The sequence below is a fragment of the Mixophyes fleayi genome, chromosome 2, assembly GCF_038048845.1.
Source record: "Mixophyes fleayi isolate aMixFle1 chromosome 2, aMixFle1.hap1, whole genome shotgun sequence".
NCBI lineage: Eukaryota > Metazoa > Chordata > Amphibia > Anura > Limnodynastidae > Mixophyes > Mixophyes fleayi.
In genome coordinates this window covers 368827062-368854768 of record NC_134403.1, presented here as the reverse complement: position 1 = coordinate 368854768, position 27707 = coordinate 368827062, and positions in this window count along the sequence as shown.

The following is a 27707-nucleotide window of genomic DNA, read 5'->3' as shown; positions in this document are numbered from 1 at the left end:
TGGCCACGCCCACACACAACTGGTCACACCCACACATCACTGGCCACACCTCCAGTGGAATGGCACTTCTTATAATAGGCCCTTAATAATTTTCAGCCCCTGGCCCATGTGGCCCTTGATCTGGCCGTGCCTGTTTCTGCTCTTAAGGTTGTAGGGGCAACCCAGGCCCCCTCATCTCCCACCCCATAACCAACACACCCTTATTGTTATGCCCTAAAGGATAAGTGTTATCATCAGCGAAAACACCTTAGACATCTTGGTATATTTTACATACTTATATTGTTACATATTCATTAAATTCAAACGTTTATAACCCCTAATAGCTTTCACCAAACCCCAGCGAGGCGGTTGCCAATCATACCTCTCTAGAAAATATAAATCATGATCCACTCAATGGATCGATCACCGCCATAATGTCCACAAATAATTGTTGCTAAGTTACCATTTCTTGCAAGAAAGACATTCAATTTACTTTTTAAATTATTTTAGTGGTTCAGCCTTAACTAACCCCCTAGGTAAAGAGCTCCTCAGTCTAACGTCCCTTATGGTGCAGAAGCCCTTTGGGGATAAATTTGTGTTTGCCGCAGTTGTAGTTGGGTGACATGCGTCCCCCTTTTTTTTTTTTTGTAAGAAGGTGTAAAATACATTGCATTGAAATCATCTCAAGCTCCTTTTGTGGCTCCCCCCCCCCCCCCCCCCCGAAAAAAGGAAAAATATGCCCTTAAATGCACTTTTGTTTTTAATCTGATTTAAACAATCTTGACTCGCAAAACAAAATCTTATTGTTTTGTATTGGTGTCTGATAAGCACATCCATATGTCTAACCCACGCTCGCCAGAAAGTGTATATGCAAAAACAGGAGTGAATGGTATATGTACCTGTTAGGAACCCCTCCAGCCGGCACAACACAACCCGGAATCTACTCTGCCAGTCAGGTGTTCACTGGAGCCCCTGATGGTGGGGACAGACTGGGCCGCAGACTGACAGAGGGTCGTGAAGTGCGTACCAGCTGGGGAGAACCCAGGCAAGAGGAGTCAGGTCCACGCAGAGGTCAAGGGCCGGCAGCAGACAACAGTATCGATGAACAAGCTGAGGTCAGGGGTCACAGGCAAATAGCAGAACGGGTAAACAGGCCAAAGATCAGGGTCACAGGAAACACGAGCAAGGTCCAAATCAAAGCCAAGGGTCATACACGGGGAGTCAAATAGAGATGTCAGGATACAGGACAGAAACTAGCAGGTTAGCAGACTGGAACACAGGAGCTATAACCGGCAATGAGGCAGCAGACCTCATTGCCTTAAATACCAGTGGCCACCAATCAGAGCCTAGCTCTGAATTAGACACAGCCCCCAGTATAATTAATAGGCTGCATTAATTAGCCCACAGGCTAGAACATATGGTGAGCGCTGCGCCCGGCTTCCTCTCATTTCCGGGACGCAGCGCTGAAGCGTCTTCTCATTGCCCCGGCAACGGCCGGGTCAGGGCCGGAAGTGACGTCCCGGTTGCCATAGCGACGGCCGGGACGCAGGTGATTGAGTCGCGGCGGCTGGGCACCGCCGCGGCTCGTAACAGTACCCCCCCCTTGAGGAGGGGTCGAGGAACCCCGACATCCAGGTTTTCTTGGGAACCTCCTAAAGAATTCCTTCAATTGTTTAGGGGCATGGAGTTGTCTTCGCGGAACCCAAGATCGCTCTTCTAACCCGCGGTTCCTCCACTGCACCAGGAAGTGCACCTGTCCTTGCACTTTTTTGGAATCTAAAATCCTTTGAACCACATATCTTAGTGGCTTACTCGAACTTCCCCCAGGCACAGTTGAGGATTGGCTAGGATACAATACCGGCTTCAACAATGAACAATGAAATGTGTTCGGAATTTTTAGTGAACTAGAAATCTTCAATCTAAAAGCTACCGGATTGATCTGTTTGGTAATCATGAACGGCCCAATAAATTTAGGCCCTAGTTTTTTACAAGGCTGTCTGAGCCTAAGATTTCTAGTTGATAGCCATACTTTCTGGCCCACTTTGAATGGGCAGGTGGTACGGTGGCGATCCGAAAAATTTTTGGCCGACAATGAGGATTTTTTCAAGGAGGACTGAACTTTCCCCCAAATTACTTTCAGATCAGCAGCTGTGGAATAAATCTCCGGAATACCAGCAGATTTGAGAGAGTACAGAGAATTAGACCTGGGATGGAAACCGAAGTTACAGTAGAACGGGGAAGTTTGAGTAGATGAGTGAGATGAGTTATTGTAGGCAAACTCTGCCCAAGGCAGCAAAGATGACCAGTTGTCATGGACTTCTGAGGAATAACATCGGAGGAACTGTTCAAGTGCTTGGTTAACCCTTTCAGTTTGCCCGTTAGACTGAGGGTGGTATGCAGATGACAGACTGATCCGGATTCCGAGGAGGGTGCAGAAGGATTTCCAGAATTGTGCTATGAATTGTGAATCACGATCAGAAACAATATCGGAAGGAAGTCCATGGAGCCGGAAAACATGTTGTATGAAGAGAATGGCCAGATCTCGAGCTGTAGGGAGCCTGGTTAATGGGATGAAATGTGCCATTTTACTGAAACGGTCCACCACAACCCAAATAGTATTATGTCCTGCAGAAGGTGGCAAATCAACAATAAAATCCATGGACAAATGTATCCAAGGTTTTGCAGGAACGGGCAATGGAAGCAATTGACCCACCGGGCGAGTCCTGGGGACTTTGTTCCTGGCACAAATTTCACACGAGAGGACATGACTCTTGACGTCAGCGGACAAGGATGGCCACCAGACCGTACGGGAAAGGATCTCCAGCGTCTTATAAACTCCAGGGTGTCCAGCAGACCTACTATTATGCGCCTCTGCAAGAACCGCCTTCCTTAGATGGACTGGAACAAAAATACGTTGTTCCGGAGTAGTATCAGGGGCTAATTTCTGGAATCTCTGAAGTGTGATACTCAGATCTTGGGTTAATCCAAGATGGATTATGGAAGGAGGAATAATAGGCTCTGGGTTTGAAACTGGAACGTGGTGTGCCAAGAAACTTCTGGACAGAGCATCTGCCCGGACATTTTTGGAACCCGGTCGATAGGTGATCAGGAAATTGAACCGGGTAAAGAATAACGACCAACGGGCCTGTCTGGGATTTAGACGTTTGGCCGATTGTATATATTGCAAGTTCTTGTGGTCGGTAATGACAGAGATCTGATGTGGAGCACCCTCCAGCCAATGTCGCCACTCCTCGAAGGCCCATTTGATTGCCAACAGTTCCCTATTCCCGACATCATAGTTGGCTTCTGCTGAAGAGAACTGACGGGAGAAATAGGCACACGGGTGTAGACGATTAGTATGAGGGTCCTTCTGTGATAGTATAGCCCCAGCACCGACGTCAGAGGCGTCGACCTCAAGAACAAATGATTTAGCTGGATCCGGGTGTCTAAGGACCTGAGCGGAGACAAAGGCTTTTTTCAGGCTTTCGAATGAGGCTACTGCTTGAGGCGACCAATTAGTTGGATCCATTCCTTTATGGGTTAGGGCGACAATGGGGGCCACGATGTCCGCAAAACCTGGAATGAAACTTCTATAATAATTGGAGAAGCCCAGAAACCTCTGCACCGCCTTAAGGTTGTTTGGTTGCACCCAATCTAGAATAGCCTGAACCTTAGTTGGATCCATGGAGAATCCCTCAGAAGAGATTATGTAACCTAAAAAGGATACTTTCTGCACCTCGAACTCACACTTTTCTAGTTTGGCGTAAAGGTGGTTCTCTCGCAGTCTTCGTAGAACTTGTTTAACGTGATTCTGATGTACAGACAGACATCTGGTATAGATGAGGATATCATCTAAATAGACGACCACGAAACTACCAAGAAAGTCCCGAAGAACCTCATTGATTAAGTCCTGGAATACTGCAGGTGCATTGCTAAGACCGAACGGCATAACCAAGTATTCATAATGGCCAGAGTGCGTATTGAATGCCGTCTTCCACTCGTCTCCCTCCTTGATACGTAAGAGGTTATACGCTCCACGAAGATCGATTTTTGAGAAGACAGTAGCACCTCTCAGCTGATCAAATAATACGGAGATGAGCGGAAGGGGATAGGTATTCTTGATTGTAATAAGATTCAATCCCCGGTAATCAATACAGGGTCTTAGTCCTCCGTCCTTTTTGGATACAAAGAAGCATCCTGCTCCTACGGGAGATTTAGGTGGCCTGATGAAGCCCTTCTCCAGATTTTCTTCAATGTATTCCTGCATGGACTTGGTCTCCGGACCAGAGAGAGAGTACAGGCGACCCTTAGGCAACTTGGAACCAGGAATAAGCTCGATGGCACAGTCAAAGTCACGGTGAGGTGGTAAGGTGTCAGCAGCTTTCTTGGAGAACACATCCCAGAACTCATGATATTGTGAGGGAAGCTGCTCCGGAATAGACTGAATCACCCGCAGGGGCAGTGACAAGCAGGACTGTGTACAGTAAGAGCTCCACTGGACGATTTCTCCTTTTACCCAGTCCATGACAGGGTTATGACGGGAAAGCCATGGGTGGCCCAAGATCAAGGGAACTGATGAACAATCGATAAGAAGGAAGGTTATTGACTCTGAATGGAGAGCTCCGATTTTTAATTGTAGTGGCGAGGTCTCCCAGGAAATCTTGCCACCAGGCAACGGACCTCCATCTAATCCACAGACAGTAATAGCGGACTTGAGTTTTACCATCGGAATTTTAGCAGCGCGGGCAAACCCAATGTCCAGGAAGTTGCCTGCAGCTCCACTATCAACGAAGGCGGACAGGTCCATTGAACGAGCACTAAACATGAGCTGTGCAGGGATCAATACGGCGTTTTTCGGGGAGACAATCTGCAGACCTAGGTGAACTTTCCCCTCGTTCCCTAGGCATGCTCTTTTCCCGGCTTATTCGGGCAGGAACGGGAGAAGTGGCCTTTTGTGCCGCAATAGAGACATAGGCCCTGTGATCTTCTCTTGTCTCTTTCCTCAGGGGAGAGACGATACGCCCCCAATTGCATGGGTTCCTCACCATCCGTGGGAACAGGAATGAAGCCGGATAGAGGTGATGATGTCTCCTTTTCGATTTTCCGCTCTTTAAATCTCCTGTCGATTTTAATGGAGAGGTGCATCAGATCCTCCAGAGAGGTAGGAGATGGGTACTGCACCAAAGAGTCTTTGACCTGTTCCGACAGGCCAAGACGAAACTGACTCCGCAAGGCAGGATCATTCCATCCACTATCAGGCGACCATCTACGGAATTCAGCGCAGTATTCCTCTGCCAAGCGCCGGCCTTGTTTCAAGGCCCGTAGATGAGTTTCAGCGGAGGCAGTACGGTCCGGGTCGTCATATAGTAGACCTAACGCCTCGAAGAAAGCGTCTACTGACTGCATGGCAGGACTGGTCTGCGGCAAGGAAAACGTCCAGGACTGGGGGTCACCCTGTAGAAGGGAAATGATAATCCCGACTCTTTGATCCTCTGACCCGGAGGAGCGGGGTCTCAATCGGAAATAGAGCTTGCAGCTCTCCCTGAAATTCCGAAACAGGGACCTATTTCCAGAGAAGCGATCCGGCAAGTTCATCTTAGGTTCACAGACGGAACTTGGAGTGGGTTGTGACACTTTTGCGGCTTCTTCTTGAACAAACAGACGCTCAGCCAATCCCTGGATCATCTGATATAAGGACTCAACATGGGCTGCTAGGGCTTGTGCCGGAGACGGTGAGGATCCACTTGCATCCATTCCAACCTCGTCTCCGTGAGTGGGCCGGTTATAATGTTAGGAACCCCTCCAGCCGGCACAACACAACCCGGAATCTACTCTGCCAGTCAGGTGTTCACTGGAGCCCCTGATGGTGGGGACAGACTGGGCCGCAGACTGACAGAGGGTCGTGAAGTGCGTACCAGCTGGGGAGAACCCAGGCAAGAGGAGTCAGGTCCACACAGAGGTCAAGGGCCGGCAGCAGACAACAGTATCGATGAACAAGCTGAGGTCAGGGGTCACAGGCAAATAGCAGAACGGGTAAACAGGCCAAAGATCAGGGTCACAGGAAACACGAGCAAGGTCCAAATCAAAGCCAATGGTCATACACGGGGAGTCAAATAGAGATGTCAGGATACAGGACAGAAACTAGCAGGTTAGCAGACTGGAACACAGGAGCTATAACCGGCAATGAGGCAGCAGACCTCATTGCCTTAAATACCAGTGGCCACCAATCAGAGCCTAGCTCTGAATTAGACACAGCCACCAGTATAATTAATAGGCTGCATTAATTAGCCCACAGGCTAGAACATATGGTGAGCGCTGCGCCCGGCTTCCTCTCATTTCCGGGACGCAGTGCTGAAGCGTCTTCTCGTTGCCCCGGCAACGGCCGGGTCAGGGCCGGAAGTGACATCCCGGTCGCCATAGCGACGGCCGGGACGCAGGTGAGTGAGTCGCGGCGGCTGGGCACCGCCGCGGCTCGTAACAGTACCATGGAAGGTACATGCTTTGCACCTTGGTAAACTTCCTGACCTGGAGATAAATAAAAATATTTTATTCTATTTATTTATTGAACAGAGGAGCTTATAAAGTGCCAAAGGTCCCAAGTGTTGGGCAAGATCAGCTTTGGTCCAGCCGTGTGTCCTGATATGCTCAAGTGCCTAAAGATTTCTACCAAATGGTTATAGAGAATGATTGCAGCATATGCAGAGAAGTAGAAATTTGCACAGGCCGAGGGAAGGAGTCGGATGGAGCAAGTGCAAAGTACATACAAACGCTGCAATCCCTAGGGCTTCAAGACACTGTTCTGTCCTGGTTCTCATCCTACCCTTCTAATCGCTCTTTCACTGTTAATTTCTCTGGGGCCACCTCTGCTCTGCTTCTTTTATCAGTTGGAGTACCACAAGGCTCAGTGCTAGGTCCTCTGCTGTTCTCTATCTATACCGCTTCTCTTGGAAATCTAATAAGTTCCTTTGGATTTCAGTATCATTTCTAAGCGGATGATACTCAAATTTATTTATCCTCTCCTGATATCTCGACATCTGTGTTGTCCCGTGTAACTGACTGTCTTTCTGCCATATCATCTTTGATGTATTTTCGTCAACTCAAACTTAATCTTTCTAAAACAAAGTTTATAATATTCCCACCCACTAACAAGAGCATACCTGACATTTCTATCTCTGTTGATAACATGACCATAAATCCCACCCCACAAGCTCGCTGCCTAGGTGTAATCCTTGACTCACACCTATCCTTTGTTCCCCACATTGACTCTATATCGAAATCATGTTACATACATCTAAAATACATTTCCAGAATTCGCACATATCTCACGCAAGACACTGCAAAAACCTTAATTCATGCACTTATCGTCTCCCGCATTGATTATTGCAATTCGCTCCTTACTGGTCTTCCCCGAAACAGACTCAAACCCCTACAGTCTATTTTGAACGCTGCAGCAAGACTGATTTTCCTTGCAAATCGTTATTCCTCTGTTGAATCACTCTGTATTTCTCTACACTGGGTGCCTATTTTCTACCGAGTCCAATATAAAATACTTTTACTAACCATCAACAAAGCTGCACCAACATATATCTCCTCTCTTGTCTCAAAATATCTCCCAACTCGGCAACTCCGTTCTGCACAAGATCTGTGTCTCTCATCCACCCTCATTACATTCTCCCATTCCCGGTTACAGGACTTTTTTCGGGCTGCACCCACTTTATGGAATTCTTTCCCTCGCACAATAAGACTCTCCTCTGGTCTACAAACTTTTAAGCCTTCACTGAAAACATACCTCTTCAGACAAGCTTTTAATATTCCTCAACCATCCTCTTAACCTCATTACCTCAACCCATTACCACCTGTTACACAAATTCACACAAGACAACTACCCCCTGACCAACATTATTGCGTGACAGAATCATTTAACCTATGAGTCACTTTTACCTTTGCAGCCTGGCTGGGCCGAAATGCAAAATGTAGACTTAACCTCATGTGTCAATCTCCCATTGTCCCATAGATTGTAAGCTTGCGAGCAGGGCCTTCTCATCTCTTTGTCTGTTTTACCCAGTTTGTTTGTTTATTAGTTTACTATGTCTATCCCCAATTGTAAAGCGCTACGGAATATGTTGGCGCTATATAAATAGATGATGATGATGATGAGTTGTTCGACATGGGCACCGAATTTTGCAAAGCCGTGCAAAAATAAGATTTAATTTTTCGGAGTGTGATTATTGCAATTTTTAGGGTTCCTTTCTGATGACGATCTAACACGTGGTGGATCTAGAATTTTTTTTACCGTGGGCGTTTTAGGAGAGGGTGCAATTTAGTCCACACCCCCTTTTGACAGCTACGGCTGCCTACGGATGCACACTATGTGCACGTCCGTTCGGGAGAGACAGGCAGGGAGAGTGTGCTGCCCGGCCGCTCTTAAATGAAGAGGTATCTTATTTTAGTCTCCTGGACAAAACCATGTTACAATGCAAGGAGTTCAAACTAGTTTTCTGTTTTGCACATAAGTTAAATACTGACTGTTTTTTCATGTAGCACACAAATATCAACTTTAAATTTCAGTGTACAAATAAGCTATCAAGTATTTGTGTGCTACATGAAAAAACAGCCAGTATCTAACTTATGTGCAAAACAGAAAACTAGTTTGAACTCCTTGCATTGTAACATGGTTTTGTCCAGGAGACTGAAATAAGATACCTCTTCATTTAAGATCCTTAATGAATCAGGCCCTAGGGGCATAATTTATTGAGGCAAGTAAAGCAAAATTAAGTAGCAAATTAGTTCCTAGACAAACCATGTTACAATGCAAGGGGTGCAAATTAGTTTATTATTTTGCAAATAAGGAAAACACTGGCTGCTTTTTCATGTAGCACACAAATACTTAATAATATTTTTTATCTGTATTTTTACACTGAAATTTGAAGTTGATCTAGGACATGCCCTACCGCAACTATAAGTCTGTCCCCACATTTTAAATTTACCTCCCCCCTTCAATGTAACATAATTTTGCCCAGGTGCAAAATTGCTACTTTATTTGCTTTGCATCACCTTATTACTCAGGCCCTTGGTGCCCAAAAAAGTATTTTCTAAGGGGAGATACAATTCAGTGCCATGTATCTCAGAAATATCCATGGAGACACATTGCGCTGATGTTCTGATTGGAATCTCTGCTCATTTTCCCTAGAGGTGAGAGGAAAAACAAGCAGAGAGTCTATATCATAATGACCAGCAATATTCTCACCCAGACATTGTGGTGATGTCTAGTGACACATCGCAGACAATCGAATTCCTCCCTGGTAGGCAAACTTTAAATACAATTGTTAAACAGCTGGAGGGTGGTGGTTCTGCTGCTATATAAATAAATGTTCATAACAATATTATTATTATTACCATTTATTTATATAGCGCCACTAATTCCGCAGCGCTGAACAGAGACCTCACTCACATCAGTCCCTGCCCCATTAGAGCTTACAGTCTAAATTCTCTAACACACATACAGACAGAGACAGACAGATTAGGGTCAATTTGATAGCAGCCAATTAACCTACCAGTATGTTTTTTGAGTGTGGGAGGAAACCGGAGCACCCGGAGGAAACCCACGCAAACATCGGGAGAACATACAAACTCCACACACATAAGGCTATGGTTGGGAATTGAACTCATGACCCCAGTGCTGTGAGGCAGAAGTGTTAACCACTGAGCCACTGTGTTTCCCCAATAATAATAATAGTAATAATAATAAAAATAATAATAAATACAGTTTATGTATTATACAGAATCAGAAAAACATTGTTACTTTTTCCATGTTCTATCATCACTGAATGACAGTAATACTCAGGACTGCCATCAGAAACTGTGGGGCCCAGTACTAAATAATCTAGCGGGGCTCCCCCTCCCCATACATGTGCCCCGCTCCCCATACATATGCGCCCCTCCATCTTCACCATACATGTGCCCCCTATCCCTCATCACAGTACATTCCCCCCACTCCCTCATCACAGTAAATGTTCCCCTCCCCCCAAAGTAAGTGTCCCTCTCTCCCCTTCCCACAATCACAGTAAATGTCCCCCTCCCCCTCCCCACAGTTAATGTCCCCTTCTCTCTCTCCCCCCCCACAGTTAATGTCCCCCTCTCCCCCCCAATCACAGTTAAGGTCCCCTTCTCCCTCTCCCCCCCTTCACAATTAAGGTCCCCCTCAATCCCCCTTCCACAATTAAGGTCCCCCTCTCCCTCCCCCCTTAGACAAAATAGGTCCCCCTCTCCCCCCCTTCCACAGTTAAGGTCCCCCTCTTCCACCCTCTCTCTCCACAGATCAGGTCCCCCAGGCACTTCCTGTCCTCCCCCCCACCCTCCATTCACAATTATGGTCCCCCGGGCTCTCCTTCTACCTCTCCTCCCCCCTCAAAAAAAATAATAGCTTATTTACTTACTTTCTCCTCCGCGATGCTGCAGCTCTGCCTCCCGGTCACTGATACACTGGGAGTGCTGCGCGCGGTGATGATGTCACCGCGCCGCGCTCTCAGCCTATCAGAGTCTGGGAGGCAGAGCTGCAGCATCGCGGAGAAGGTAAGTAAAATAAATGGGAGGCACGGTCAGTGACTGCGGGGCGCGGTCAGTCCAGGGAGTCTGGACAGACGGAGAGGTCTGTCCGGGCCCCCTAGCCTGTCCGGGCCCCTCACAGCAGTACTGGCCGTACCCCCCTGATGGCGGCCCTGGTAATACTCATTGGTTATTGAGAGTTACTCACATATGGTGTGAAGGGGACAGGTTATTTTGACTAAATTTACCAACCATTGTAACATAGGTGTGTTCCAGGTTACATCCGCACTGAGACTTATTTGGGGCATACAGGAACGTAACGGAGCCACTAGAAGTGTAAAAATGCGGTTTGCCATGTCGACTATTTTCAGACTTGACTGGTAATGTGGCTAAAACCATCATAAACTACACTGGTGGGGATGATTATCTAGGGTCAGCCAATAGTGAAAAGTGCAACCATTTGATTTAATGCTGGGAATGGGAAAGCTAATTTTCATTACTCATTTCAAGATGGCCCAACTCATCCGATCACTGATAAATTACTTCCATTAAATGACCCTGCTTTGCTTGTACTTATCCCCAGGATTTCTGTGATTATGTGATCACTGTAAATGGTTTATTCGGCTTTGTTTTAAAGGGAAACTGTCTGAAAACCTCTATGTAACTAGGTTCAGGGAGTAGCATGAATATAGCTGGAATGGACACTGATTACAATCCTGAAATACTAGCGCAATAAAGAATGAACCACTGATAAACTATGTGTAAGAAAATGATTTTAAAAAAGTAATATCACAATTACATCGTTAGACACAACGCCTCATATTCAGTATGGAGACCTATTCTGGAGAAATATTCAGCAATCAGCCGCTGGTTAAATCGTGCATTGAGGAATACTTTAATGGAGGAGATCTGGTGAAGTCGCCACAACTCACCGACGAGATCTTAAGTAGGTCTGAACAATAACATGCTTATTTAATCCTATTACTTACATTAAAGTGAATACCGATGCAATTCAGGCCGTATATGACATTATTATTCTAAGTGTCACAGCTATGTTTGCAAGACGAACAATTACATTTATATGTTGTTTATACAAAAAACATTACAAAGTATATTTAAGAATATACAAATACCTAATAAAATCTTTATCTGTCCTAAAATCAACATTAGGTTGAGCTGGTCAACAATCATTGTCTGTCTGTATTCTAAATCTCTTCAGCTCTGAATATGCGAGGGCACAGTCCACTGCACTAGTTCTAAGGAAATGAATGTCGTAAAAGGCAAATAATGTGCGAAAATAGAAAAACAACTTAATAAAAGTAAAATCAATGTTATCATTAATACACAAGCAAACAATAACTAACATTAATAGTACAACCTGAGTACAGGTTTGATCAAAATGCATAGTTGAGCTGCCCAAAAATTCAGAAATGATGGGGCACAATTTTCAGACAGTGATCATGGGCAGCATGGTGGTAGAGTGTTAGCTCTTCTGCCTCACAGCATGGGCTTGTCTGTGTGAAGTTTGTATGTTCTCCCTATGTTTGAAGCAACTGGAATTCAAAATTGCTGTAGATATATAGCACATTTTATTAGGACTCATTCCAATTTTTTATAAAAATTATTTGCAATTTTGTGGTCATCCATCTCTATCTCTTTTTTTCTTCATGTTGTGCCTTAGACATGATACAAACTAGGCAGTGTTTGGGCTGTCCTCTGGGCTGATGCATAATATTAAAGAAAAGTTGGAGCACAGTGAACATAATCCTCAAAGTCCTCGGGAGGATCAGTCTCTCATTAACACTATTTTATCTTCCATATAGAAGATGGTTTATAACACCGATCTTGCAGACATGTAAAAGATGGCTACAGAGTAAAGCAGACACCACGGAACTCAACCCCCCGTGTTAGCGCTCTACCTGCTACTCTACAGTCCTGATCCTAAGCAAGCGATCCGGATAAACCAACCACAAGTCGCCAGCAAAGAGGTGCTGCAGCAGCTATACACAACACCCAGAAGTAGGTGGTTCCATGTGCCACTGAAGGAGTCTGGTGGGGGAAGTGACTACGTTCTTACCTTGAAGGTATATTTACTAAACTGCGGGTTTGAAAAGGTGGAGATGTTGCCTATAGCAACCAATCAGATTCTAGCTGTCATTTTGTAGAATGTACTAAATGAATGTTAACTAGAATCTATAGGCAACATCTCCACTTTGTCAAACCTGCAGTATAGTAACTATACCCCCTTGTCTCTATAAGTTACTTTCAGTGGGAACACCATTTTTATTTCATATCCAATTAAGATCTAAAAAGTGCGTTTTTCAGAACACTTTGTACTTTCTTTCTTTGTACTTTATTGGGATTTTTTTCCATCTAGCTAACGGATGTAACCTAGCACTTAATAGCTGTTAATAAATTAGCTGACTTGCAGTTTGCAGTTTCCCTTGGGCTTAGTATAGTGCGATATAGACCAGGCACTTACCGTTTGTTTTCAGTATAACGAAAGTCTGTTTTTTGGTGCTAATACTATATTATATTGAACTCTGCAAGGATTTCATGAATCTAAATAATTACATTCTCTTTTAGGATCATCCTGAGTGAAATATTCCATTTTTTATGTACTTGAGACGGAAATGGGTTAATCCTCTTTAGCATTTTTCCAAATATATACCGTATCTCGTTGCTTCTTAATTTACTCCAAACTAGTTGTGCGAATACCCAGCGGACAGTGAGGTTAAACAAAGCATGAACGCATCTCCGTGAACCTCTCCCTTCGATAATAAAAACACATAACACATTTTAATTACTACAAAAAAGTATTTAATAATCTTTTGCAGAGATTAATACTTTACTTGTGTTTTTCCATACCTTAGGGACAAGCTGATTTACTGGTCATATAAATATTATCAGCGTCTATGTTGTTTTTAGAAGAAAAAAGAAAAAAAAAAAATATATATATATATACTGCAATGTTTCCACATTATCCTTCTGCTGTTAAGAGCCTGGTTACATTAAAGCTTAATAATATTCAGAACAGCGCTGTGTTTTATCGTCATTTTTATAATCTGTTCAACAGTTCATTGGCTTCTCCCCAGTGTAAATATCTTATTCCTTACACTATCTTCTGCTTTTCACAGATAAATGCCTAGCACCTGGGAAACAGGCTCATCTAATTAGTATGAAGGCTTTAGTGTTGGCCCCGCTTTGTTGGCTCCCAAGATACTTTTGTGAATGTTAATGTCCTCATTAGTCCTTCCATCCTCTCTCGATATTGGATGAAGGTTAACACAGCAGGACAATGACACCTGTTGTCTAGCAGAAATGGCCCAAGGAAGTTTGCTAGCCACACACAAAATGGCATCTTCTAATATTCAGAAAACTGCAGACGATTTAGTCTTTGCAGCAGTGAGCTGCGCATCGTGACTATGGCTTAAGTTTATTCTACCACGTATATGCGTTTTACAACATTTACTAAATCCATCATTTTACCCTTCTGTCTTCGTTATGTGTTGTACAGATATTTCTTTATATGGGTGTCACGTATTTCACCGGAATTACCACTGACTGGTGTTGGCGCTACTAAACATGGACGCGCGGTGTCAAACGGACCTCCGTTGCTCACCAGAGACCCCCGCAAGGAGGTATGGACTTCGCTGTGTGAGGTGCGCAGGTAGCAGTTCTCCCAGATAGTCACCAGTGGAGCGAGAAAAGCGTAGGCAGACAGGCCAATAATGGTGCCAGAGTGAGGTTTAAATACCCTGGGGACGGATGTGGTAGGGAGAGAGGATTTCCGGCGATCAGACACAGTTGATCGTCGGCTGGCGTCTCGTTGCTAGAGCAACTGGTAGCGGCGCCCTGCCATAGGTGTGGGGTGCGGAGGCGGCGCCTGACAATGGGCAGGTAGAGTTGTTAGTGTTTTGATTATTTGCTTTGGACAGGCCTGGCCAAACTGTGGCTCTCAAGGTGTTGTGATACTATAACTCCCAGCATGCACTGCCAGCTATCCTCTGCCTAGCTACAGGCAAAGTATTCTGGGGCTTGTAGTTTCCTAACACCTGGAGAGCCTGTAATAGGATACGACCCTGCTTAGCTCTCTGCACTCTATACAGTTACATCCAGAAAGTAGATTTATGTCGTAACTGAGGGTAACAAACAACTCTATCTGCTCATAAATAAACATGGCTGAAGCTACAGTAGGAAGCTAGGCAGTTTAAGCAATGTATATAGTAAAAGTTGCAGGAAGGCACGTACAAGGCAAAGTGATCTGAGTAGCTGTGAATTTCAAAAACACTTCTGTGTCATGGCAATAACTTGTGCTTCACCTATAACTTTTCCATTGTCAGCAAAAGTGGTGGAACTGCCATGGGGGCAGGGTGTGCAGCGTAATGGGGCCCGGAGATGAGGGGAGGAGTGGTGATACACCCCACGCATCCCACTTTGGACCTGTAGCATTCTTCAAGGAATCCTCTCATCTAAGCAGAACATGTGCGCTAGACCTCGCACACTCAGATGAAGCCTTAGCTCTATTCACACAAGAGTAGGGGGCCCTTCAGGCTACAGTTACCAGTCCCCAAAACAAGTTTTGTTATGGGGCCCCTGATAAGCAATAATATTAGTAAAAAAAAGGACAATAGCCTACAATCATGTAGATATTTATAATAAGATTACCTACAATGTTCAATATCCAATCACTGTATACGAAAAGTTGCACATATATTTGTGAATGTCTCCATATTTATCTTTAATCTCTGTCAAACTACAAAATCCTCTACACATATGTGTGGGTGACACCAGTAACTTGCATTTTAATTCGTGAAGAAGTTCTGAGGTATAAAGTGCCGAACTTTTGTTATGAAACATTAGAAGTTCATTCAGCTAAATCTGTCACTGCACCATTGAAATACATTGAAAACGGGAAAGAAACAAGCCCAAAGGCTTCACATTCAAGAAGGTATTTATATATAACATTTATTCTGGTAACTGCTGCCATAAACTGTGTATATTCATCTATAAAGGTTCTCGTTCGATCTCCGAATGTGCTGTAAACAAGCTTCTCCCATTAGGATTTACTGAGACTCTCCCTTTTATGTGACTTTAATTGTGAAACAGATGATATATAGTATGATACGCTACAAAACTTGACCCCTGCAAAATACATGAGCTGGTCGTTAGCCGGTGAAAATAAAGAAACTAGTTTGTTGGTGCAGTGATCTCACTTATAAATATTGTATATATCATATTAAGCTTTACAATCACAAGGAATTTGCATTGATGTCAAATGGAAAATATTACCCTTTTGTCAATTAAAGGCATTTAGCTAGAGGATCTCTGCTAAAATCAGAATTTCTCAGACAATAATATTGGAGAGTCTATAATGAGTTAGTCTGGAATTAATGAACCATGGGTGTTTAATCAGGGGAGAGCTTTCCTGACCCTCTAGACTCCAAAAAGATACAAAATAATTGAAGTATACTATCTAAGAAGTATAATTATGCCTTCAGCGGTCTTCCAACCATCCTCATTAATGACTTTCAGTTATTTTCTTTAAGAAGCCAGACTCCTTCTGAATGGACTACTTCTAATTTCTGAGATGTCTTTTGCTGGCTGGTGATTGTGAGAAAAGTATAAAATATACGCAATGTTTGGGGCTACCTCCTGAGCCACTGAATTTTATTGGGTTTTGTTTTATTCGTTGCTATGCTATAGAGAGTTAATATGCCCACACTATAATATATAATGTATCTATGACTTGAATATGTATATTATTAGCTGTGAAAGATATTTTTGTCTTCAGCACATTTTGTCATTAGAACGCACTAAAGATGACATTTTTCGCAGCTATTTTGCTGATTCTTTTCAACATTACTCACAACTCCGAAGCACAGGAGAACAGGCCAGACCACCCAAATGTCCCAACTTTGGCAGGACCAGTCAGATTCTGTGGGGCTGTCTCACTGTTGCTACATCCAGGACTTGTGTTCTGACCGCTGGGAATTTTGGGAGGCCTGTCCTACTCCTACAGCCGTGACCGGGTGTCACATGGTCCTGCCGCTGGTGTCTGTGGCTGGTGGGTAGGGGCAGTAGGAACGTCCCCATCAGCACATTGCTACGCAACCATCACCGTGTTGTCCAATCACCTTCTCACAGTGCCAAAAACTGGAATGTTGGTAGCTAAAGTCCAGGAGACGGCGTATTCACTAAATAAAATGCTACAATATCTGTATTTCCTATTTCAGAATTAGTTATGAATTAGGAAATTTGTTTTTCTTGAATTTTCAGATCGATTTAAAAAATTTGAGTTAAATTGGAGACCGTAAAACAGTTTTAAAAAAATTGTTTGCACCTGTTCGACCATGCTCGAGCCGGTTTGTGCTCAGCCGTGCCCGTGTGCACATGTTGTGAGAACCAGTCCGACCGCTTTAAAGTTAAAATTTATATATTTTGATGGTTATTAATTGTAAACTGCAAACTTTGACTACATAATTTGACGCTCTATTTAAAAAAAAAGTCAGCGTACTATTTTATCCTTTATAAAATAAACATACTGGTAGGTTAATTGCCTGCTAACAAATTGACCCTAGTCTGTGTGTGTGTGTTTAGGGAATGTGAGTGAGTTCTCTGTACAGTGCTGCGGAATTAGTGGCGCTATATAAATAAATTGTAATAATAATAATAATAATTTGCAAAATTAATTGTGAAGTGGAGCTGTTGGGTTGACCATCCGCCCAACTAGTTTCACGAGCCTCTGATATACAGCGAGAAAGCGGCTGCTTCCTTCATCTTTTGACTGCTGTCGACAGCGAGAGAGTCGTATATTCATGTAGGTGCTGCATATCTTATACAATGTTACATTGTAACAAATCCGATCAAGCTGGCTGTTTGATCCCCTGACATAGCATTGCAGCAGTGTCACATTGTAAGCAAGTGCTTTCCATCTGCTTCAAGGCTCAGTATCTGTCAGTCTTCCCTCTGTGTTAGCGTTATCTCAGTCTGTGAGTATTTATTTAAGTGTGTGATTTTGTTTTTTGCTTTTTTCCAACTGAAATTGGAATATTTTATGGAATAATGCGGCTATGTACGTCTTATGGTCATAATACTTCTCTAATGTCCTTATATTTCACAGTAGGGCTGCACTATCATGTTTATGACTGATACTGAACACATTTTATAATATAATTATCATCTTGCATGCCATATAAATCAGGTCTGTAAGGAAAAACTATCAGGAAAAAATAAAAATGATGGACCTCAATCAAATGCTGTTTTCACCCACTACTGTCCACTCCGTTTCCCGTGAACCCCATACTGGATATTTGCTCCCTGCTCTACTTGAGGAAAACTGAAACCAAGGGCTAGATTTACTAAACGGCGGGTTTGAAAAAGTGGAGATGTTGCCTATAGCAACCAATCAGATTCTAGTTATCAATTATTTAGTACATTCTACAAAATGACAGCTAGACTCTGATTGGTTGCTATAGGCAACATGTCCACTTTTTCCAACCTGCAGTTTAGTAAATATACTTATTTGTTCATACTGTTAATTGGCCTTGAGCGGTGAAGTGTTCAACCTTCATTCACCACTGTACCGCTCTCTAGCTACATGAAATACAGAGTACAATCAATCCCGTACTTAGGTTCGGGGACATTTTAAAGGCTTTGTTGGGGGCAAATGCATCATTACTGCCTCCTCCTCCATTTCTGGTAATGCTCCCAACTATTTAATACACAGTAATTTTTTGAAAGCATAAAATATCACATAAATTGCTGTCATATTTACAAAAATTACCTTAAGTACATAAAAAAACAAAAAAAAAACAATTTCTAGGTGAATTGAGCGCTTCCTGTAAGCCACTATCTGCAGCTAAGAAAATTAAAAAGTGCCAACGAATGCAGAATTTATGGCAACGACACCCTGTGAATATGTAATACGTTTTTAGCTACATGCATTTTTATACTTAACTTTTTAGTTCCATTGTGACCACAAAAAGTTCATTTTGTGCCTGTGTTACATCTCCATTCAAGTCTTTTTTTTTTTGTGCAATATTTTCAATTGCATGAAATTATTATTATTACTTTATTATTGTCTGAATCTGTTCACACTCGTGAGAAGAATCAGACACAGATGCATTCGAGAACAATAGTGCATGAATTTCACCGGAATATTTAAAAATTTTACATTTCATTGAAAGAAAACAAATAAAAAACGCTTAATTATTAAAAAATAAATCCCATAACATCACTTCAGCTGTTCTCTATGAATGCCTAACATCATTGTTGTTGGAGCAAAGTACTCACTGGTATATCAGTTCTGTTAACATCATCTAGGGATAAACTTTAACAGTACAAGAGTGAAAAAAAGAATTTGTTAATTAAATAATAAAAAAATAGCGCAGATTTGGTGTAAAGGTACCAACTGACGTTGAGTTTGTGTAAAGCAAAAAACCTAATTGCCAATGCATAGCGAAAGCACAGAAGTCTGGTACATTGGCAACCAATGCCAGTCTTATCAGTCCAGGGCTGGAACCCTGGACTGAGATATCTGCTGCGATGCTACAATCATATATAGCAATTTAGTGGTTAATCCCCGAAAACTGCTGTTTTCTGGGATTTGACAGGGGGGAAAGTGTTGATAAATCGTCCCCTTAGAAATGGATAGACAGGGGTACACTTTGCAAACATGAACTTTTGGGTAAACTACATGATATTATACAATTGTATTGACCTTCTTCTTCATTATTATCTTCGCTCTCTGCTGATGCCTGGCAAAGAATAGGTAATTTCCTGGGTAATCAGATGGACAATAGTGGAGACAGAGACTATTATTAGCACAAAACCCATCAGCTCATTGAGAAGCAGATTTGATTCTGAGTTGTGATGGATTGATACTTAGCAGCGGACATATCACACACAGACCCCTCGATGTGATCACAACAGCTGCATTTGTTGAAACGTTCTGACTTGCGCACGTCAAAACATTTTCTGTATCTGTCATTAGTGCTGCTATCTATAGAGGTGGAGGAATATACAGATGCAAAAGTTTGCTGCGGCCCATGGGAGAAGTTTGATGGCACAAGGTAGCTTCTTACTGACTGTGGACTGTAGTGCATAGTTTTGCAGGCATGCAATTGTCAGATTTCTTGTTGCAAACTAGATTGTTAATATGGTACGAAATTGGACTTTGATGTGACGTTTATACTTGCACAGTGCTTCGAATTTTTCCGCTTGCTCCTAAACCTATACTTGCTTCTTTAGTGCCAAACCCCAATGTGACTGGATTGGCTTGATTTGCCACCCTGCATTTCTCAATTGACAGGTCATTTGGGATTCCCTCTAACCCTCAGTAATATGCCGTTACTGACCACTCCTACTGGTGTTCCCGGACACCAGACTGGAACAGACTGCGACAACCTAAATTGCTGCCACCACCAGTTTCCTTCAACGGCACCTGGAATCGCTTGGTTTTGGGTGTTGTGTATAGCTGCTGCAGCACCTCTTTGCTGTTGACTGACTTTTTCCTATTGACCACTTACTTTGGATCAGGACTGACGGGTAGCGGCAGAGCATTGATACAGGGCACTGGGTTCAACTAAGGACAGCCGAGGAATAGATTGGAATTTTAGCTCTGCAGGTAACAGGACTACAGCAGGCAATAGGCATCATTCAGGTCCATGCAAGGAAAATGGTGTTAATTTGCTCCTAAAGAGTCCTTACATGGACTGTTGCACAGTTTGTGGTAATGGTGATTCCTCCAGAGGTACAGATGGTAAACCTCCGTACATGGAGCTATATTACCCCTTATATACAGTTTGTGTATAAATGTAGGCAGGGGGTAACCCAGACCATAGCCCCTTGAACCAATCCAGGCTGATTCACGCAGCTTTCACATGGATCAACCTGCAGAGTTTCACACATTGTAACATTGTTTCCAGTGCCGGGGGGTTATCCTCCGCCATGTCCATGCACTCTCATAGCTCAACCTCCTTCTTCACCCCAATGCTACAAAGACTCACCTGGGGACTTATTCTTTAAATCTACAGCCCATAATACTTACAAGAGGATTGCTCCAGGGCAGCTGGAACCCTCAGGGCTCCTGTGTGGCTAGACGCCATTTGGAGAAGACAATGCGTCTCCTGGATTAATTAATTTGGCGCCACAGCGCAATAGACATTAGACCTTCCCGTACCGTGGTGACCATTTGCTATACATCATGTGAGGGGTTCAGTCAGAATATAGGAGTCCACTGTGAAGTGTGTTGGGGAATAGTCTCTCGTAAAGCAGAATCTCACTCCTACCTCTAATGATTTCTTCACATTTGCTGCATCTACCACTCCTATTGAAATGCTCTGGACGCTGCTAAACAAACATACTTCCAATCCCTCAGTGTCCAGGATCTCGCTCCTACTTCAAGGACAACATTGATAAGATTAGTCTAAAAATGGTATCATTTTCCTTTACAAGCAATTGGCTCAATTCCTTCCCAGCTCTCTTTTCAGTTGATCCCACAATTGAAGATGAAGTATCTACTCTCTTCTTATCTTCCTACTCTACCTCCTGTCCTTTAGATACTATTCCCTCACAAATCGGTAGATCCCTGTCTCCTGTGCTCATCCCAATGCTAACTAAAATCTGTAATTCTTCTCTCTCTATTGGTATCTTCCCATCATTATACAGGCACGCAGTGATTACTCCTATTCTGAAAAAACAAAATTCTTACCCAAACTCTCTTTCATATTACCATCCAATCTCTCAGCTCCCGTGCCCCTCCAAACTTCTCAAGAGACTTGCCTACACTCGCCTCACAAACTTTCTTTCCTCACACAACCTATTGGATCCTCTTCAGTCTGGCTTTCATTCGCAACACTCTACAGAGACTGCGTGGACCAAGGTTGTCAATTATTTAATCACTGCTAAAACTAAAGGCCACTACTCTCTTCTAATTCTTCTGGATCTCTCTGCTGTCTTTGACACTGTTAACCATTCTCTTCTGATACAAACGCTACAATCGATAGGTCTTTAAAACACTGTCCTATCCAGATTCTCATCTTCCTATCTAATATCTCTTTAGGTGTTTGTTTCTCTGGATCCACCTCCACTCCTCTTACTTTATCAGTTGGACTACCGCAGGGCTCAATTCTAGATCCTCTGCTATTCTCTATCTACACCACTTCTCTAGGAAAACTAATAAGCTCCTTTGGATTTGAGTATTATCTCTATGCGGATGATACCCAAATGTATCTATCCTCTCCTCATCTTTTACCATCTGCGTTACTGACTGTCTTTCTGCCATTTCATATTAGATGTGCTCTGGCCAATTCTAACTCAATTTTTCAAGAACAGAGTTAATAATATTTCCACCCACCAACAGAAGCTTCCTGCCTGACATTTCTATTTCTGTTGACAACATAATGATAAATCCCACACCGCAAGCTCACTGTCTAGATGTGATCCTTTGCTACCCACATCTACTCTATGGGGTAAATATATCAAGGTCCGATTATTCCAGCGATTTAAAATCATGGCAAATTGCGGGTGATAACCAGCGACTTTAGTCCCCATGTCGCCAGATGTATTAAGCTGCGATTTTTACTCTGATCTTCAAAATTGCTGGTCATCTCTGGCGATTTGTCAAACACTCCCGTGTTTAGCTAATTCTCCGCTGCTTAGCAAACTCTCCGTGTGTAATAGCTACGTGATTAGTAAACACATCACTGTTACACTGGTCTGCCTATAGAGCCGGCAGTCCGGCAGCTGTCAAAAGGATAAAAGTTTATAAATGTAAATAAAAAATGTGTGGGGTCCCCCCGTCCTACCACTATTAACCCTAGTGCTGCCAGCCTACTGCTGGTTGCGTAAAAATCAGGGAAAAATTTGCGTGGCGTCCCCCTGATTTTCACTTAACCAGCACTAGGCAAACCAGTCTGGGGTGGGTGGCACTATAGCAGAGGGAGACAGAAAATGAGCAGGCCCTGCCTCTAGGAATACCCAGCTCAGTGCTAGAAGCAAGCACCAGCATACCCATGGTAGCCAGGGCATGCTGGCACTTGGAGACCCACAAGTGCCAACATGCCCTGACACCCATGGCTGGCTGAGACCTGTAGTACCACAAAACAAAATGTTAAATCAGGCACAACTCCCTGTTTTAAACCACAACATTGCAATGAAAATAATAAAACCCCAATAAATACACTAAACACCCTCATTCATACCACATAAATTTATTAAAAATAAGAAAATCACAATATACAATCTGAATTCTTCATCTGTTGTCAGCAGCTTTTAATCCATAAATGCTTGTAAACCATGTCCCAAAACATTTCCAAACTATTCCAAACTCAGGCTCCATGACAATTAGACTCTCACCCCTCCAATCTATTTTGCAAGCAGCGGCTAAATTAATTTTCCTTGCAAATCCGTCTTCCTCTGCTGAGCCTCTCTGTCAGTCTTTACATTGGTTGGCTGTTTATCAAGGATCCAAAATAAAATACTTCTATTAACCTAGAAGGCATTCAACAAAACTTCACCAACATACATCTCTTCACTTGTCTCAAAATAATTCCTAACTCGACACCTCCATTCAGCACAACATCTGTGTCTCTCATTCACTCCCATTACCTTCTCCCATTCCCGGTTACTGGACTTTTTCGAGCTGCAACCACTTTGTGGAATTCCCTTCCTCGCACAGTAAGACTTTCCTCTGGTCTTCAAACCTTCAAGCGTTCTCTGAAAACCCACCTCTTCAGCTATGCTTACAGAATTCCCCATCCAACTTTTTAACCTCCCGAGGTAACTCCATTACCATCCTTTACACAGTTCCCACAAGACAACAACCCTTTGACCAACATTGCTGTGTGACTGGATCATATAGACCACTAAGTACTTTTTACCTTTCTATTCTAACTGGACCAGTGTGCATGATGTAGCACTTACCCTCATGTTTTAAACTCCCATTGTTCCATAGATTGTAAGCTCGCGAGAGGGCCTTCTTACCTCTTTGTCTGTCCGTGTTACACAATATTGTTTTATTATTGTGTTTGTTTCCAATTGTAAAGCTGTATGGAGCATGCTAGAGCTATATAAATAAATGTTGATGATTGGTCAAGATAGGCACTCTAGTCAAAGCCAAAGTAATTCTTAGGTTCCAGGGCTTTCTGCAAAATTCCAGAAAACATCAAGATCAAGGTCAACATCAACGTCACAGGCATGCACTTGTTTGACCATGAATCTTACCGCACCATGTCTGTAATACAATTAGTAAATAGACTTCCTGAACTACAACAGGATAACCATTGTAATTTCCCAAACAGTTTTTATTGCTGTGTAAGTTGATAATTACAACTTAAATATACCGTATTTCCCCATGTATAAGGCGCTCCCATGTTTAAGATGCACCTTAATTTTGGCCCCCGAAATTTGAAAAAAAAATAATATTACGGAAGCTGTCAAAAAAGGCAGGGAGAGTGTAATGGCTGGCTGCTCCGATTATGATCAGAGCAACCGGGCAGCACACTCTCCCTGCAATCGCCCTCCCCCCCGCGCTGCCACTGTGCCTCTGTCCCCCTCCTCCTGGATCCCCGCTGCCACTCTGCCTGTCGCCTTCCTCCTGGATCCCCGCTGCCACTCTGCCTGTCCCCCGCCTTCTGGATCCTCGCTGCCACTCTGCCTATCCCCGTCCTCCTGGATCCCTGCTGCCACTCTGCCTGTCCCCCGCCTTCTGGATCCCCGCTGCCACTCTGCCTATCCCCGTCCTCCTGGATCCCTGCTGCCACTCTGCCTGTCCCCCGCCTTCTGGATCCCTGCTGCCACTCTGCCTGTCCCCCGTCTCCTGGAACCCCGCTGCCACTCTGCCTTTCCCCTTCCTCCTGGATCCCCGCTGCCACTCTGCCTGTCCCCCGCCTTCTGGATCCCCGCTGCCACTCTGCCTATCCCCGTCCTCCTGGATCCCTGCTGCCACTCTGCCTGTCCCCCGCCTTCTGGATCCCTGCTGCCACTCTGCCTGTCCCCCGTCTCCTGGAACCCCGCTGCCACTCTGCCTTTCCCCTTCCTCCTGGATCCCCGCTGCCACTCTGCCTGTCCCCCGCCTTCTGGATCCCCGCTGCCACTCTGCCTTTCCCCTTCCTCATGTATCCCCGCTGCCACTCTGCCTGTCCCCCGCCTTCTGGATCCCCGCTGCCACTCTGCCTATCCCCGTCCTCCTGGATCCCTGCTGCCACTCTGCCTGTCCCCCGCCTTTTGGATCCCCGCTGCCACTCTGCCTGTCCCCCGTCTCCTGGAACCCCGCTGCCACTCTGCCTTTCCCTTTCCTCCTGGATCCCCGCTGCCACGCTGCCTGTCCCCCGTGTAACGCTGCCCCGCTCCCCCTCGATCCCCCCACTGCCCCTGTAACGCTGCCCCACTCCCCCTTGATCCCCCCGCTGCCCCTGTAATGCTGCCCCGCTCCCCCTCGATCTCCCCCGCTGCCCCTGTAACGCTGCCCCGCTCCCCCTCGATGCCCCCACTGCCCCTGTAACGCTGCTCCCACCCTGCATCCCCGCTACCCCTGTATAAGACGCACCCAGGTTTTAGATCCAAAATTTTTGGGAAAAAGGTGCGTCTTATACATGGGGAGATACGGTACCTGATGAAATTTTGCACCTGAAGTGCATGGATCATTTTTCAAGATTTGGTACACATAACTTCTAACAATTAAAACTTCTAAATCAGGATATGGAAACACAAAAAAGACGCATTGCTGTATCACATTAGGGGCATCCTAACATCATATTGGGCGTCACCACATCTAAAGTGTCATGCCAGCTGGCACACGTTTGAGCCTGTATGCACGTGTGCATTGCACATTTTTTAATAAGATTGAAGAATTTCCAATTTTTGTTATCTCTGAGATAAAAAGAGTTATTTACAGTAACCTTTATTTTAATATTGTTTTTGAAGGGTTTAAATGAATTGGGATCAGATGAATTGAGCAGAATCTATAATATAAATGTTTTGTATTAATTTGGAGGTATACTGTACATATTAATTGGGGAGAAGTTCAGCGTGCATAACAATTTGTGATATTGGACTTGGTCCAATAGTTCTGTTTTCGGATAATTAATTCATTAATCTTTTACTGGCTCACACATATTGTTTAAAAGGATGGCAGCAGAACTCGGTTTAAAGCACATGTTTTTCAATTTATAGTTAATTGTTACATTTTTTTATAGAATTAGAAATTGAAAGTGTTAGAAAATAAAATTTTAGGTAACATTTACAAAGTTATTTACTCTGAATCAATGAAATATTGTAGAATCTCAAACTTTTCAGAATCATTTTATTTTTAAGAGCTTGTTCAAACCAAAATGGTTTGTTTGGAAGCTGAGAATAAAGATGAATAAGGGCCTGATTCATTAAGGATCTTAACTTGAGAAACTTCTTATTTCAGTCTCCTGGAAAAAAACATGTTACAATGGAAGGGGTGCAAATAAGTATTCTGTTTTGCACATAAGTTAAATACTGACTGTTTTTTCATGTAGCACACAAATACTTGATAGCTTATTTGTACACTGCAATTTAAAGTTGATATTTGTGTGCTACATGAAAAAACAGACAGTATTTAACTTATGTGCAAAACAGAAAACTAATTTGCACCCCTTGCATTGTAACATGGTTTTGTCCAGGAGACTGAAATAAGAAGTTTCTTCAGTTAAGATCCTTAATGAATCAGGCCCTAAATCATTCAATTTGTAAATCCGCGAATTGAATTATTTGATCTAAATAATAGAGAGTAAATATCTCTCTGGTATGACTAATAGGAATGGGAGCTAGGTATGGTATGTGTTATAATTGCTTTAAGCTTTTTTTATTTTATTTGTTCTATTGGTTTATTGATTTTTATTTGTTATCAGTTTTGCAACGTCACAAAACTTTTGTAGAATAGTACAATAATTTCAATACTTTGCAGTGAAAAAGATAGATTTCTGGAAAATATACTTTTCATTTTTTGTTGCTGTAAACAATATGAAATAATTTGAACCACAGCTATTCTTAAGTGAAAAAAGTTGGCTGGGCGAACCAAAAGTGAATCTCAATGTCTACAAAAGTTCAAATTTGTATGATAGACTTATTAAATCTACAAAGCTATTATTTTGTGATTCGCTTATTTTCTTTGGATTGTCTTTTTCTACATTGGATGTTTTCATTGTCTGAATTGTGTGTCAATCATTCTCAACTCAAAAACGTATTTGGTAGATTCAAATATATGAACTCAAGAGTCATATGCAGAACGCATCTATTTGCTTATCTCTGCTTGTAATAAAAAAAACCTATAACATGGGCTAGTACCCATCATGGATTAAAAGGAAGAAGCTGAATATAATGTTGGAAGTATACAATTATGTAAAAAATAAGTCTCAAAAAAAAAGTCAAAAATATTTTTGAAACAGCAAATATTTTATCCTTCAAGACAACGACATCAAACACTCCAACATTGGATGTGAATAACCTAATACTGGCAGTTTTATAATTGCGTAAGGTTATAACTGTAAATTACATTGTTTTAAATGAACTTAGTATCATTTTACATTATTTTACATCATCATCAGCTGTTTATTGTGTTAAATTGTAAATAGCAGACCAATTGTATTAATCCCATGGTTGAATTATATAATGTATCCTTGTTTAATGCAAATGTGACTCTTTTTCTTGAGATGTAGGTTTGAAAATGTTTCGTTGCAGTGTTGCTAAGACAATCAGTCTGTGCCACGTTTTAATGTTTAATTACTTTTGGCATCCACTAGGTTGTACAATGTTAAGACCAATACGTCTCACGTAACCAATGGGCCCATATGGTATATTACCCGCAAACTTCTAATGCCTAATCAGTGTGATGAGTATCTTAACTATCCGGAGAGCTCTGCCGCATCACCCGCAGCTAATATAGATTTTTCTCGTGTGACATTACCAGGCAGCTGGTTGCAGTCAGAAATATTTCCTGCGGTGCATTTGTCCACAGTTACTTGCTGGGATAATATACTTTCTGTTAACCAGGGAGTCATTGAAAGCTACTTGTATTGTCTACAGCCATACATATAAAATCACAGTTGCTGGAAAATAACAATACGTACAGCAGTAATAATCACCAACACTGCAGCTGTTTATAGACCTGGGTTTAGCAGCTAGGGTACAACTCGCAAACAATACTATAAATC